The sequence below is a fragment of the Taudactylus pleione genome, unplaced genomic scaffold (assembly GCF_031769625.1).
Source record: "Taudactylus pleione unplaced genomic scaffold, aTauple2 ptg000202l, whole genome shotgun sequence".
Classification (NCBI taxonomy): domain Eukaryota; kingdom Metazoa; phylum Chordata; class Amphibia; order Anura; family Myobatrachidae; genus Taudactylus; species Taudactylus pleione.
The window spans coordinates 3001632-3014574 of NW_028284604.1; positions in this window are offsets into that span (position 1 = coordinate 3001632).

A 12943-nucleotide genomic window follows, 5' to 3' on the forward strand; every position below is an offset into this window, starting at 1 on the left:
TTGTAGAAGTGTATGCACTGGTGCCTTGGTGCACTGTAGCTGAAATAGTAGTTATTTTTATAAACACTACCAGGAAAATCTCCCTGGACCACTTCCAGTAATACAGTAAAAACTGGGAATGCTCAACTATGAAAGGTAATTGGATGCAAACCTTGGTTATATGCTCCACGTTTATGCCAAAGTAATATAATTTAATATCCCTAAACAAAATTGCTTCAACATTGTCTGTGATCTTTTAAAACAATAAAAATATGTATCACAGATTGCATGTGTGATAAATATTTTATTTATTTCAATTACAGAAAATATTTCTGTGAGTCACGTAAAGGGTAAACATATGTAATGTTCTCATGCCAGTATCAACTACACTTCTTATAAATATCATGTGAATTAATATATCCCAGAAATTGGTACGTATGTGTACAGATTTAAAGAATACTAGCAAATTAGACATGTTCATTGAATGGTCAATATTGACAGGGTGGAAACTATATAGAGACCTCCATACCAAGAAAAAATAAACTTTTTACAAACACCTGCTCTTTACACAAGTACTGTACCCTGCATCAAACCCCAAGAAATCCATCTAACAAACTACAAACAAGGGTATAGCTAAATTAGAAACACAACCTGCTCAAGTAATTACAGTAATTTGGCTCATAGGAGGGGCAGGGACAGGAGTACTAGGGGTAAATTTACTAAGAATCGAGTCTGGGAGAGTTTGCTTTTTTTCAACTCGATTAGCTACGCCGAAACTCGGGTGATTTGAGGCTCCTGAGACTCTAAAATTTACCAAGAAGTGAGTTTAGCTGAGAGTGAGATGTCTGATGGTGAAGCAGAACGAGATTTCTCCCCTGAGTAGCAGGTTTTGCAGGAGATTACTCACCAGAGTTTGCAGTGTCTTCTCTCTGCAAAACTCTCCCGAGCAAGCAGCCTGCACATATCAGTGAGATATGTGTAAGCTGCTTGTGTTGTAACTGTAAATAAGAATGGGTTAAAAGTTAAAAAAAAAAATGACATGGTCCCCCTCCTAAAGCTTAACCAGCCCTGGACTTGCCAGCCAGTCCTGGCCTCTAAAATTACGGGGAACAAAATGAGTAGGGTTCCACCTTAATTTAGAAACCAACACCAGGCTGCAGGGCCAGTCCTGGTTTTAAATATAGGGGGATAAAATTGCATAGGGTATCCCCTATATTTAAAACCAGCACCGGGCCCAAAACGGCTGGCCTGTAATACCACAGCCGAGAGACCCTATTATGCAATAAAGTTATACCTGTCACGGTGTGCGTGTTTTGTATTTCTTTATTTATTTTACAGTGGGGGTAAATGTGCCGGCCGCTTGCTGGCACTTGAAGTTCCACAAGTGCCAAAGGGCAGGCATGCTTGCACCTGTAGTCCCACTGTAAAATACAATAGTTTCATTCTATTTTTCACTTTATTACCACCGTACCCAACACTCCAGGGGTGCGGGGAAGAGCCCCGGGCTTCAGTCCAAGCCTGGGGTTTCAGGGGGGATGGGACCCCTTCTCAGGGGGGTCCCCACTTCCCCTGAGATCCCTGGCTTGGCCTGAGCAGCTTTGGATGATAATGCTTTGGCCCTGGAGACCCAGTAATAGAGTCTCTGGGCTGTGGCATTACAGCCCGGCCGTTTTGGGTCCGGTGCTGGTTTTAAATATAGGGGGTACCCTACGCAATTTTTTTCCCCCTATATTTAAAACCAGAACTGGCCCTGCAGCCTGGTGTTGGTTTCTAACTTACACTGGAACCCTACTCATTTTGTTCCCAGTAATTTTAGAAACCAGGACTGGCTGGTTAAGCTTTAGGGGGGGGGACCCTTTGCACATTTTTAAAAAAAATGTTTTACCTTTTTTTCCTAATTACAGGCAGAAACATACATGGATCACAGTGATCTGTGTATGTTTCTGCCAAAGTCGCAGGTCACAGGCAGGTGAACTTTTTTCATGACTTTTTACAGGAGAGTTCTTCCTTCTCATGAGAGTTTAGAAACTCTGCTTGGTAAATTCCAGAATCCTATCTTCACTAGTGAAAAGATTCTGGAGTTTTGCCAATGGTGAATTGAAGAGAGTTTGCTAACTCTCCAGTATTTTCCTGTAGTAAAGGAGATCTCTCTCCCCAGTTTCACTTTAGTAAATTTACCCCCTAGTGTCTGTCTTCTGAGCCTTGACTACCTGTAGGAAAGACAGTAAGCATCAGTGATAGATGGTCCTGGGAAGGAAGGGAACACCTGGAGGGCTAGATGGGGCAATGAGTGCCTTTGTGAGTGGAAACAGAGGAGAGGGAAAGCAACTACATCTTACAGCACAAGAAGATGGAAAGGAGAGGAGGCCCTGAATAACCAACTAGGGAGTGGAATGAAGGTCGGGACTACTGAACTGTGTTTGGAGGGGGTTTGTGGAGTCATGAGGTATAAGCTGGTCCACAGCCAGCTTTCTGCTCATGCATGAGACAGTATGAATCATTATAGTTACTGTAGCTTTAGTGCTAATAAATAATAAGATAGTGAACGTGTTTTAGTTATTAGTTATTTATTACAATTTCAGCTCAAAAAATTTCAAATAAGGACTTTCCAGTGCATAAACATATTTTATATGTGAAGGTATCTTTTTTGAAAAAGCAAAATAAAATTATAAAATCATTTGCAATAAAGATTTTCATATGCTTGGAAAATCCATTCAATTAATGAGTGACTAAATAATGTTGTATAATAAACACCATCTATTACTCTACCACTCATCATGTAGCAATTGTCACTCAAAGGTAAAACATCTTTCTGTACACGCTATGGAGAACAGTACATGGTGCTTTGCAATGTTAAGATCCCGGGTGGAAATAATATAAAATGTGATGAGGCTTTAAGACCTGTGAGAAAAATCAATCTGATGGAAAATTGACAAACTTGTTTAACATGTCAGCACAGGATCCGAGAGCTGACCCGTAGAGACCTCCACTTAGACACAACATGAACTTACTGGCAGTTCTCTTAATCTGCTCAGTTACATAACAGGATCTCAAAGGGGACTTTTTTTTACCAAGCATCACTTTAAATTATCTTTGCTCCTTCATGTTTCAAAAGCATATAGCCTTTTCTGCCAGGGCTCTTGGCAGATATCTGAAGATGTAAATTACCAAAAGTTTTCTTAAGGATATAAAGAAAAATTAATAATTGGAATGACTTTGAGCCATTGACACATGTTATTCATGTCATTTGTTTCATTTTGTCAATTAATTGACCAAAATGAAAGCCACATAGTAAACCGTTTGCTCACATGGGGTCTAGTTATTAAAGGTAAAATCATTTGTAAATGGCAGTTTCCGCATGATTGACAGTAAGCACCAATGTCATTAAACAAAACATGAATGCAGGAGATACCAGGCCTAGTAATGCTGCAGACCACAGTCCCCATTATTATCAGTGACAACTGTGGTCTGGTCCTATTTACCAAACTCCAAAAACGGTTAATAATTATACATGTGCACCGACCCCCGTGTTTGGGTTTTGGATCTGGATTGGTTTTGCCAAAACCTCACCTCCGTGTTTTGTTTTCGTGTTTTGGTTTTGGATCTGGATTTTTTCTTAAAAAATAATAAAAACAGCTAAAATCACATAAAATGGGCCTTTTTTCGTTCAGTATTAATAACCTCAATAACATTTATTTCCACTCGTTTCCAGTCACTTTTGACCGTCTCACAGCTCACAAGGGGACCAGGAAGTGTGCTTCCCAAAAATAAATAAACAAATGACTTAAATAATGCTTTGCAAATCTTCTATAAACTGGCATTTCCCAAACTGTAGAGGGACATAAAAAAAACTTAGTTCAAACAGCCGTTGTTCCCACTGTCCACTTAACCATATGAGATATATTGTGAACAAGCGGAACTGAGCAGCAAATGCAACATATCTGACCTAAGGTTTAAGTATTACGTTGTGCGGCTCCGCCATGCCTGCTTGCTGGCATTTTTTTTTCATCCCAGAAGGGGACCAGGAAGCGTGCTTTCCAAAAATAAATCTTTTGTTCTGTAACAGAATTTTTCCAACCTGTAAAGGGACATTAAAAAAAACAGAGTTAGTTAGTGGCCTTCAAATTGCCATTGTTCCCACTGTCCACTTACTCTTGGACTGGAGCAACCATGGCGACTGAATTAGTTTCATAACTTGAGGAGGCTGCAACTGGGTGTCATGTTATGAGTTGGCCATATAGGGTATGTTGCTGTTAAGGGATCAGGCTGGTTATATCAGTGGACACATTAATTATAGTCTTTGTTATTCTGGGTTTCCATCTCCTTAAGGGTGTTTACCAACAGACAGAGACTACCTACCTATCAGCTCAGGCATAGACAGTTCCTGAGGAACAGAGCTCTGTTCTCTGGATGGAAGCCAAATAGGTGGGAGCCCCTCGTCCAAGTCCAACATTTGAAGCTCTTATTCTCTCCACATCATCTATGATAGAAGAAAAAAAATGTCATTGGGGACATCTATCTCCTCTTTCTGTACCCTGCTTACCCTTTTGGACAGTAAGTCCAGCATGGATGGTTTGGAAGAAGAAGGCCTAGCAACAGATGGGGATGGTCATTATCAAGACCTGGTCCCCCAAGTGGCTGTAGTCTAGGAGGAATTGTGCTTACTATTCCGTATTTCAGTTTGCCATTCAGGTAGGAATAAACTAGTGGGCTACAGAACACAGTGACAGAATCACTGGATGTCTTAGTGCATTCAGGCCAAATACGATCCATGAATTCCCAGACAGATTCTGGACAGATGAATCCTTTGCTTGTAATAATCTTTGGCTATCTATAACACCCACCTTTGCCAAGAATTACCAGACACTTTGAAGGCTGTAACTTTGAACTGCTTTATAGAAAACATGTGAATTAAACCTTTCCATACTGCAGAACATGATGGAGAAATCCCTTGAAGTTCAGCACCTAGAGCATCTTTTTTCATGTTCTCTGAGGCCTCTGCTGACTGCGAAGAAAGATTTTCCACACTGTAGTCTTCCATTGTGACTTTTTAATGGTGATTTCAATGTTGTCCACTGGCTGAGATCCATCTCATCTGAGGGTTGAGGTTGTGTTTTCCCCATGCAAATGAGACAATTCACATCCAGAAGTTGACTCTTATGTTTAGCCGCGGTGTCACTCTCTCTTTTGGCTGGATTTGGCTTTAGTTTTTTACAAATATTATAAATATAGGCTTTAGTATTTTCAAGCACATAACTTTATAAGCTGTTAGGATAACATTTCTGCTATGTTTAAGATTAAAACAAAATAAACTTTTTGTAACCCAATAACTTAAAAAAAAGTTTTCATTGCAATATTCATGCAGCCCCTTGCCAGACAGCAGCACACCACCCCTGCGCACCTATGCCGATGACAGGTGTGGCTGACACGCACATAAAAAAAATGTTTATCTATTATTTTGGGCAGCAGCCCCTCAAAAGACAGGAGCACAGCACCCCTGCGCAGCTACACAGATGACAGTGACAGCCAGGTGTAAAACTGATAATTAATTAAAAAACAATTCATTGGTTGCAGTCCCTGGCTGTTAAATTGATCATAAATTAATTAAAAAACACAATTCATTGGTTGCAGCCCCTGGCTGTTAAATTGATCATAAATTAATTCAAAAACAATTCATTGGTTGCAGCCCCTGGATGTTAAATTGATCATCAATTAATTAAAAAACAATTCATTGGTTGCAGCCCCTGGCTGTTAAATTGATCATCAATTAATGAAAAATCAATTCATTGGTAGCAGCCCCTGGCTGTTAAATTGATCATAAATTAATTTTTAAAAATCATTGGCTCCTAAACCAACCATAACATTAATTTAAACTGTCAGGCAGAAATGCCCCAATCAGCACGTAATAGAATGGAAAAAGGTGCAAGATGGAATAGTCCTTGGGCCCTCCCACCCACCCTATGTATATGCAACAGGACAGTTTAACAAACCAATCATTTCAGCGACAAGGACTGCCAATTGTGGCTGAAATGATTGGTTTGTTTGGACCCCCATAAAACAAGTTGTCAATGTGCTTTGGACATGGAAAAGAAAATAATCCCATACACAAACTGGCTTTACATTACAAGTTGTCATCATCCTCGTCCTCCCCATCAGTGTGTGCATCCTCTTCTTCACACAATATCAATTCATCCCCGCTGGATTCCGCCATAGGCGCCTCTGTCATTTTTTATGTAATTGTTGGTCGAGGTCTTCCTCATGGAATTTGTAATTCATTTTAATGAACATCATCTTTTCCACATTTTGAGGAAGTAACCTCCTACACCGATCACTGACAAGGTTGCCAGCTGCACTGAAAACTCTTTCAGAGTACACACTGGAGGGTGGGCAACTTAAGTAATGCAAAGCCAGTTTGTGTATGGGACTCCAAATTGCCTCTTTTTCCTGCCAGTACTGAATGGGACTGTCTGACATGTCCATTAGGATGTTATCTCTGAAATAGTCCTCCACCATTCTGTGAATGGAGACTGTATCACACATAGTCACGGTAGAAGACATGTCACTAGTAGGCAGTTCTCTCAGGCCCGACCAGATGTCATTTTTTGGTGACTGATCTGCATGACCAGCAGGCATTCTGTAAGGAAAATGTAGTTTTTTCCTGGCAGCTGTTGAAACTGAAAGAGGAGATGAAGGTGTTTCACATGCGCCTGCAGCTGACAATTTTTTGACCAACAGCTCTTTGCATAGTTTTAGATTTTGGTCTTTTGGAAAAAAACTCAAAAGGTAGGACTTAAACCTAGGATCCAGAATGGTGGCCAAAATATAATTTTCAGATTTCAATAGATTGACGACTCTTGTATCCTGGTGAAGTGAATCAAGGGCTTGATCCACCAGTCCGACATACTTTGCGCAATCGCTCCATTTCAGCTCCTTCAGTTTCTCCAGCTGTTTTTGCAAAAGTCTGATGAGGGGAATGACCTGACTCAAGCTGGCAGTGTCTGAACTAACTTCATGTGTGGCAAGTTCAAAGGGTTTGAGAACCTTGCACAACACGGAAATTATTCTCCACTGCGCTTGAGTAAGGTGCATTCCCCCTCCACGGCCTATGTCATAGTCCGCTGTATAGGCCTGGATGGCCTTTTGCTGTTCCTCCATCCGCTGAAGCATATAGAGGGTAGAATTCCACTGAGTTACTACCTCTTGCTTCAGCTGATGGAAGGGCAAATTTACCTGCTGGTCATGCTGTACCTGCTGGTCATGCAATCTTCAACAAGCAGTCGCCGAATGTCTAAAATGTCCGGATATTTTGCGTGCCACCGAGAGCATCTCCTGCATGCCCCTGTCATTTTTAAAAAAATGTTGTACCACCAAATTAATTGTGTGAGCAAAACATGACACGTGTTGGAATTCGCCCAGATGTAATGCTCTCACAATATTGGTGGCATTGTCCGAAATCACAAATCCCGAGGAGAGTCAAAGTGGGGTAAGCCATTTAGCAATGATTTTCCTGAGTTTTTCTAAGAGGTTCTCAGCAGTATGCCTCTTAGTGAAACCAGTTATACAAAGAGTAGCCTGCCTCTGTATCAGCTGTCTTTTGGGAGATGTTGCTGCTGCTGTTGCTGTTGTAGGCAATACACCTACCCAGTGGGCTGTCACAGTCATGTAATCCTTAGTTTGCCCTGTCCCACTTGTCCACATAAAAGTGGTCAAGTGGACAGTGGGTACAACGGCATTTCTGAGGACATTAATAAGGTTTTTTTTAAATGTCCTTGTACAGATTTGGAATTGCTCTTCTAGCGAAGTGGAATCTAGAAGGGATCTGGTGGCGAGGACACAGGACCTGAATTAACTGTTGAAAACCCACTGCAGTAATGGCGGATACTGGACGCACATCTAATACCAGCATAGCTATTATGGCGTCAGTAATCCGCTGTGCAACTGTGTGATTGCTGTCATACTTGTTTGCCCTTGCAAACGATTGTTTAACAGTTAATTGCTTTTTGCAGGATACGCTACAAGTAGTCTTCCTCCTGGTCCCCTTCTGGGATGAAGATCCACTGACAGCAACAGCAGCAGCAACAGGCGTAGTCATCAAGGATCCTTCTGAGGAATCACAGATAGGAGAAGAGTCAATAATTTTTGGAATACCTACATTGGATACAGCAGGACTACTCCCGATGACGAATGAGGATGTTGATAATGCAGGTGTTGGTGTTGGAGATCGAAGGCACTTGGATCTCACAGAGAGGGAGCAGGTAGGTGACACTGGACTTGCTGTTACGTTTTGAGTTTTGGAACTTGGCAACGTACACTTTGATATTTGATGAATGTGCTCCAAGTGACGTAACAAGGAGGAGGTTCCTAGGTGGTTTAGGTCCCTCCCTCTACTCACTCTTGCGTGGCAACGGGCACATATGGCTTGACAACTGTTGCCCGGATCGGGATGTAAATAATTCCACACGTGAGAAGTAGATTTTTTTGTCTTTTGTCACGGCATGACAACAATGGGCTTTGGCTTTTTCAAACCATGGGCAACAGCTGTTGCCTTACTTACACAACGGACATCCTCGGCATCAACATCCTCATCACCAACATCTTCATCATCAACATCCTCGTATTAAGAGAGGAGAGGCCCCGTGTTCACTTACCGTCCGAAACCCCCTCTTCTCTCCCCGGCTGCCATCAGCGAACTGACAGCAACTGTACACTCCGAGCACTAGAGTGTGCCCGGAGTCTACTGTGCATGCGCAGATCACTGGGGAAATGGTGCGGCAGACATTTTTCAGTGATTTCCCACTGGACATGTGCAAAACACCGGGAAAATGGCCACAGTAGCGCTGCTCTGTATGTGCAGGGTGTGCAGAGCACACCCTGCACCCACTATAAATACGCTCTTTGGTCCATAGATTATAAATACCACTGGGGTTGGGATTGATGTGTATTACTAATGTGGTTTATATGTCGCTGCTACATACTCCTTCCTCCCTGTCTACCCCTGTGTCACGCCTGTTTGTCTGCCCCTCCCTATTAGAATGTAAGCTCTCACGAGCAGGGCCCTCTACCCTCTTGTGCTTCTTCCTACTTACACTTTCATCTACTCCACTCTTCCCACTAGGGCACCTATCACTTGGTTGCTTACACCCTGTTTCTTAATGTAATGGTTTGGGTACGGGATGTCGGCGGTCAGAATCCCGAAGACGGCATTCCCGCATTGTTAGGATACAGACACATGTCAGTCAGTATCCTAAACCTACCCCTATACTTAATCCTCTCCCCCCTCAGCCTAAACCTAACCCTCCCCTCTAGTGCCAAAACCTAACCTCCCCCACAGCCTAAACCTAGCCCCCCCAGTGCCTAATGCTAACCCTCCCCCTAGTGCCTAACCCCTAACTCTCCCCCTAACCCCACAACTTACCATCGGGATGCCAGTGCCGGGAATTCTGATCAGTGTCAGGATTATGTATATGGCTAGTTGTTGTATTTATTATGCTAGGAGTGCCTCCCGTTCTGCATAGTATATTCTTACTTGTTGGTGGGCACCCGGGCAAGTATTCGCAAGTTGTGGGAGTGCCAATCATTGGACTTATATATATATAAAAAATATCATACAAACTTGGCACTCACATGCTTTTCAAACTGCAACTCCTTTGAACATAGGGAGTGTTGGTTCCAAAATATTGCAATAATTTGTTAAGCTGACCACCGCTTCACGGTCATTCCCATCTGGCCAGTCCCTACACGGATTCTCAGTTAAATGAACTTGATCTGCCACCTTTGGCTCAAGCTGCATACATTTTAAACATGAAACTAGGTCCTGTCGTTTATTTAAATTTTGTGGTCACACTTGCTAGGGCACCCTGTTTTTCAAATGTAAGACAAACTTTTTCTCTTTTTCCAGGTGTTTAGTAACTGATAGCCCTGGGTGTGGTCCTGTCTCTTTAAGGTAGGACCCAGTTTCAGGCGATGGACAATGTCAGGAACGACCAGCGGAAGTGCGCATCGTTGGTCGTTTCCGACATTATAGTGCATGATTTGTGCACGATTACTGAGTGATTGCATGATTATGATGTCGTAATAGTGCAATCGCTCAGTAAAATCGCCCAGTGTGTACTCACCATTACACGATTAGCAGATCTGTTATTTCCTGAAAGTGCTTTGCAGAGCACTGAAATATCTGTATTGTATAGGTGCATATTGGTGAATTAGAGATTCGTAAAATCAGGGGGAAAAACGCAGAAACTTTTTTTTCTGATTGCTGATGTATGGACCCCAAGTCACACTCAGGGTTTACTCATGAGCAACATTGGGCCTGATTCAAAAATGGGCAGATTTACACAGCCACGAACAAACCTCTGTGCAAATCTGTCCATTTCAGATACAAATGCAGGAGACGGTGTCAGACACCTCCTTGCTGCATTTTCGATCCCAGCACTGTGACCGACGTCACAGGCAGAGGTGTCACCGGGTTTGGTCACACCCAGCGCGCCCTCTAAATCCCCCCGTACAGAGCCTACCATAAAGGAGGCGTGGCTTCACAGAAACCTCCAATAGCATCACTCCAGGGGTGTGGCCAACATCCCCAGAGATGCTGGACACACCATGTCAATCAAGCTGCGGCTCGGGGGGGTCTGCGTGCGAGATCACAGGACCCGTTCTCCACATGCGCAGAACTGGTCCTGCGCAGGTGCAGAACCTAAACATCGGACATGTGCTTTCATCTTCGAATGAATGCACATCTCTGAATCAGGCCCAATGGGTATACTACGTTATACAATACAAAATACAAAGAAGAACAATTCTAAATATAGGTTATCATTTCCAATTCTCTCCCTTTATACAATATATCCCACGGTGTGAGCTGGCAGATAAACATAGCTAAATATTCTATTGTATACAGTACATACTCTATTTGTCTGCTGTACATATAGCTTTTTATCTCTAAAACACACAATACACTTCTGCATATGTTTCATCATTTACTATTCTGCATAATATACTGTACATAGTTAAAGAAACTTTGAAGCAGAAATTATTCAATCATTGTACAATAAATAATGGCATCAATTAATAATGAGTATAACATACAGCAAAGCCAATTAAAGCAATTGGAAAGAAAATGAACAGACAGAATAAAAATTAATATTTTATTTTATGATCAGGCACAAAAACAGATAATATTTCTAAAATAAGCACTGCTGCTACTTATAGGTAATAACATTGTGGTCAGTGACTGGGATGGACGACAAGGCGCCACCAACTTTTATTTATTTGAACTTATATTGGAGAGCTGCTGGCGCTGTCTTTTTAAATGACTATTTCTGTTAACGTCTCGATATAAAACATAACTTGACAATTAGCTTGTCTTTTATGCGAATGCTGAATACAATGCTTAATCCCAGGCTAGTTAACCTATGTGCGTAGACAATCTGATTGGTTTGATGGGCAGAAACTGGTCTCACTTGTGCCTAGAAATCAGGTAAGTAATAAGAGGAGTGTATAGGAAAGGGTCTTAGACTGCACACCCTGAATATATATAATGGGAGGTGCTACCTGTCCAGACTATTAATGCAGGCACAGAAAAAGACAAATCACAGGTGCACAGCTCCAAGTAATAAGAGAAAGCTGTTTGCGTAGTTTTTTTTTTTAAATCACTGTTTACAATGCTGTGGTACCTTAAATTAAGAGTTGAGCGTGTGCCAAGATGTCTGTGAATATGATGTTTTGCCTCGTTCTGAGATCCGAACTTGGCAGGAATGCCCGAGCCAAACCGAACCGCTATTAAACCCAAACAGATCTCCAATTAGTATCAGATAAGCTGTTCAATCAGCTTCATCTTTTAAAAAAATCATACTCCAGGTGTTGCAGGATGAAAAATACTGTTAACTGTACAAAAGTGATTACAATATGAATTGAAAAGATCCCAAATATGGAAATTTTGCCATTTTTTAGTTGGAGGGAGATTTGTTTAAAATAGTATGATACTGGGGGACAACCATGCCAAGTTACTAGATGGCTGCTGTTGGGGCTGACAGAGAAGAATTTTCAGGTGATCAACCAGGACCCAGTATAACTGTCTCACATAATCTATAAATGTATCATTAAGCCCCCTATCCTATGATGTGCTAGCTCATTATACAAATGTTTTATTACCTTATCAGGGGCAGAACTATGAGAGACAATGGAGACGCCTGCCGCTGGGCTCCAGCTCTGAAGGGGCACCTCCTCCATTGTCCACAACGTATTCACCCCACTTAGGGCTATAACTATGTACCGGAGTGTACCGTCATGGCTGCCCAATATATGGCACACCGTCCTACGGTGCTACATTACAGTGTCAGCGGCTGTGACGGGGAGGTACCAAATTATATATTACCTCCAGGCGTCTGGGATGAACTTACATCACTGTACCTTATTAACCTGAACTGACAACTGAGGTGGAATCAAAAAATTCAAAGATTTTTAGTAACATAAAGACAATCGCTTAAGGTGGTGAAGAAAAAAGCATTGCTGCCAAAGCTCTAGCCCATGTTAAAAATGGCAAAATTATGCTACCGGAGGGACTTTGATGCAACGTGAGTTGCAATAGGCTACAATCCCCTTTATTTGGCTTAGTACTACTGGGCCCAAACCCAGGTTCTCCCTTAAGAGCAGAGACAACTTGCCCTGCGAAAGGAGGTGCCTCGCAACTACCACTTGTGTCCTATTTCTGCCAACGCTAGGTATATACTGAACCGCAGCTCGCCACCCAGAGACCCTACAACTCCACCCCAGACGTGGAAAGCAAGATACGCAAAAACAGGGATATATCATCTACATTAAGTTTAACCCTATCAGGGTGGAATATACTAGAGTAATCATATATTATGTAAGGGTGCTTAACTACTGAACCCCCCATGGACATGACAAATTTTCCAATAGAGGCATTCACTTTCCTTCTCACCTGGTCTAACACTGCTGCACTATA